We start from the raw sequence: 3,777 nt of genomic DNA, 5'->3' as shown, positions 1-3,777 counted from the left end.
GGCTAGGAGCCGCCCCGACAGTGCGCGATATGAGGTAATCAGTGCGCAAAGTGCTTCCGGCATTCGAGGTCTTCCGCACAGCGGTAGGCGACCTCGACAAGACACTCGGCGGAGTGCCGATGACGATGGACATTGTCCTCCAAAGCTCGAAGAGCAGTGCAAGTCGCCGGTCGACGATCGACCAAGTCGTCATCGTCCGCCGCCGACTCATCTCGATGAGAATGGTAGTGTCCACTATCACGTAGAACACCTTGTGGGTCGACGCTGTCGACAGGGTCAAACCCAATATCTTGTAAAGTGGTGGAGATCCCCAAAGTCCGAGAACCTGTTGGATTTTGAGGTGTCACTTCGACAAGACTGCCCAGACGTCGTGGACGCCTATAATCAGAAAAAATGGAGCTTCGCGTCCTCACGCGCCTGAGCACTTTTCGGCGGTAGCCCGGGAAGCCAAAGGGCCATGAGCTGAGCTCGAGCTCTGGCCCTGAGCTGCTGTGGTCTTAGACTCGCTTGTGTGGGGATCCACCGAGCTTGCGGGAGCGTGATGGATTTTTCCATACTTCTATGTCGCAGGGCAACAATGCGTAGGAAGTCGGCATGCGCCTTGATTTCGGCAAACTCAAACCGACGGCTGCATTCTACGCGTACGTCCACTTACTTGTGCTCCGCTGTAATTAAGACAGCAAGGAGAGTTTCTGGTGCCGCTGCACCCATCGCTCAAAGAGATTTTCATCATCCGCAGCGGTTTCGCCAGTGGCGAGCACAGCAGGAATTATCCGTATTGCGGGTACAGGAGCGCCTCCTCTCTGAACACGATGTCGAGCGCGGCACGTAATTTGAGATCTCTAAGGTACGAAGAAGCGAGCTCGGCGAGCTTTTCGTTGGTCAACTCAGTTTGTGTAGTAACAGGAGGCCCGACTACGTTGACGTCTAGCGATCGAGTAATCGCGTTATTCGCTTCAGTAGCCTGGGATCGAGCGTAGATACGAGCGCGGATACGAGCGCATGAGAGCCGCCCTAACTGCTGCTCTTGTGCCTCGTCGAGGCGATTGGTACTCATACCACTTTCCCCGGAAGTCAAGAAGTCGGGAAACGGACACGGTTGTTGCTAGGTTTGAGCAGGGCTCACGTCGCGCCGTTGCCGCACCTTACTTTCCTCTTCTTCCCATACTGTGAAAGGAGTATCCGACTCTTAGTCGAATTCCTTCGAATGATCTACGAGGAAATCCGTCGCCCGTGGTCGGTGCGGTGTGTGGTGCCCAATTGCCGAGGGCTTGGGATGTGCTTCCCGTGAAACCTAGACGTACTGGCCGGTGATGCACCTCGTGCAGAAGTCGAAGAAGGACGCCACCCGTGGGGGCCCCCCGGAAGAAGCTAGGCTGAGTGTTTTCGCGTCCTAGACACAGGGTTCATTGAGTGTAGAATATGTAAAGATGGTCCTAGCGACGTAACGGTGTCTCAAAGACGCAAGCCTCGTACGAGACAACACTTTAATGTGAAGGGTGGGTATTCACAATTTCGTACTCTTGTGAAAGGGTGGGTCACAAAAGATGATGTGGCCGTACAAAGTTGCGGATTATCCAAGTCGGGGTAATCACACAATGGCGTGGCTACACTGTAGCAAAATATTACTACTTGGTGAGACTACCAGTAGTTATGCATACTAATTAGGTTTTCCTATTTAGTTAGAAGAACATAAGAGCTTAGATATAGGCGGCTCTGCCGCAAATCAATCAGAAAATACAGTTTCAATTTTGAACGAAAGAGTGTATATGCCTTGGTTAAGGTTTTTAGGTACTCTTGGAGGTTGTGAATTGTGATCCGCTACAGTCGCACTGGTTTAGGTATAGAACGTAAGGTCGGTGACAGTAGTAAGCTTTCTCTAAGCAAAGAGTTACGGCAAGCCCGCTGTAGATGAGGCTTACTTGTCGGAATTTCTTTGTCGCATGAAGCACGTACACATCATCCGATTTTGCCGTCTTCAATATCACCGAACACTGTATACTTTTGCCAGCAGTTACGCGCCGAACGTAATTGCACGATGCTCTTGGATCAATAAGGACATATACATGGCTACCCAAAGCTCGGACCTTTGATGTTCGTAGCCAACAGATGTTGTTAAGTCTTTCTGTAAATTATGAAGGCTCTGATGTCGTGGAACGTTGCCAATCTTTGTACTTAAATTCGAAATACAACTTTATTCTAAGTATGGTGTAGCGTCATCGCCATGATGTAATGGGGTCAGTTGAACGACACGCGACTTGCCGTTCGGCTTCCGAACAATTAGAACACTCAAATGCATTTTCAGCTCACACATTTTATGTGATCCACATATTTCCGTGTGTGATTAACATTTATTATACATCTTGCATAGTTGCATATTCCTCAAGTCTGTTACATCAGTATGGGATGCACTTATCGGTTTACAGAAGTTTTAAGGCCTATTGGCCATAATAAATGACACTCCATCTTTCTCGTTCATGTAGATCGACAGCTCGCTGGAAGTGAGGGACACGCAGTGAAGGGTGTTTATCGATTTAAGTCTTACCCAGTAACTGAGTGTACATGGACGAGCAATTCCCGTTCCACTTGGTAGTCTTTGTTGATCATTCCTACGCCGACTACTACGATAGATTCATCTATGGATAATCTGGGAACCACAGGCAATGGTTGCCCTCGAATCGACAGGAAAAATATTCGTTCCTAACACACTCGTAATGAGAGTTTGTGGTGAAGCTGCGAATTTAATCGGAGATCACGCGGTCTTCGATATTCTCCAATAAAATCAAGAAGAAACAACTGAACGCTTAGCAAATTTTGTTGAATAATGAACAAGGGTTATTGGGATTTATATCCCAAAACATACCGACGCCAGCCCCGTCACCTCCACCAGAAGTGGTGGTAACACCGTCGATTCACGGAACACCCTGTGAGAATAAAGGCGAAAAGCTATCACGGGAATGAAAATAAAACTATTGCGTTTTGGCAGCGAGAAAAGGTCATCTATATCGCGATGACCCAATTTCGTGATGACCCGCAGTAAAGTGGCCTTTGCCATGTCGCATTTGGATGGCCGCGCAAAATATCGGGCGATAAGTAAGTGGCCCCGGCTACTTTGCCACATGGCAAGAGTTGAATATGGTCATTGAATCGATGACCCTTCCGCCGAATGTGGCATATCGACCACGGTCGAAAATTCTGTCATGTCGTCAAGACAACAGCACATAGTACGGCTATTTACAGAAGCTTCGTGAGCCTCTTGTCAGGCTGGCAAGCAGACCACTGCCAGAGGCAGTGATGGTCACTGTGTTTATGGTGGGGCGTACATGTGTTCCTCTTAAGACTGAGCTCTTCCACTAGAGTTCGACAACTCTGGAAGATGCAATTATGACTGCATTACGTGATGACTACTGCCAATGTCAAGCCAGTGGTCAATTTATCAATCCGATTAAATCAGTAACCGCTTCATCTGAAAATTCAGAAACTAATCGATCGCATTATGATGGCTGTCCGTAGGCAGCAGTTTCGCTGTTTTGAATGTGAACAATATGGTTACATCCGCCATAATTGTCCACTCGGGAGACGAACCTTACGGTTCTTGTCGAAGTGAGACCGAGCCACGTAGGACCACTTTCACGAGGCGTTCGGAAAACGCCGGTACCCAGCAGACGCAGGGCGGTCTACTGGGGAAATGATAAACTCTTCTGAGTGTGGTGGAGAATCACTCACGAGAATTTAGCCCTACAAGAATTGTTGTCTCTCGTTAACGACACGAGTCGA

Source organism: Plasmopara halstedii (assembly GCF_900000015.1).
Source record: "Plasmopara halstedii genome assembly, contig: Scaffold_110, whole genome shotgun sequence".
In the NCBI taxonomy this organism is placed as follows: domain Eukaryota; phylum Oomycota; class Peronosporomycetes; order Peronosporales; family Peronosporaceae; genus Plasmopara; species Plasmopara halstedii.
This window is presented reverse-complemented; position numbering follows the sequence as displayed.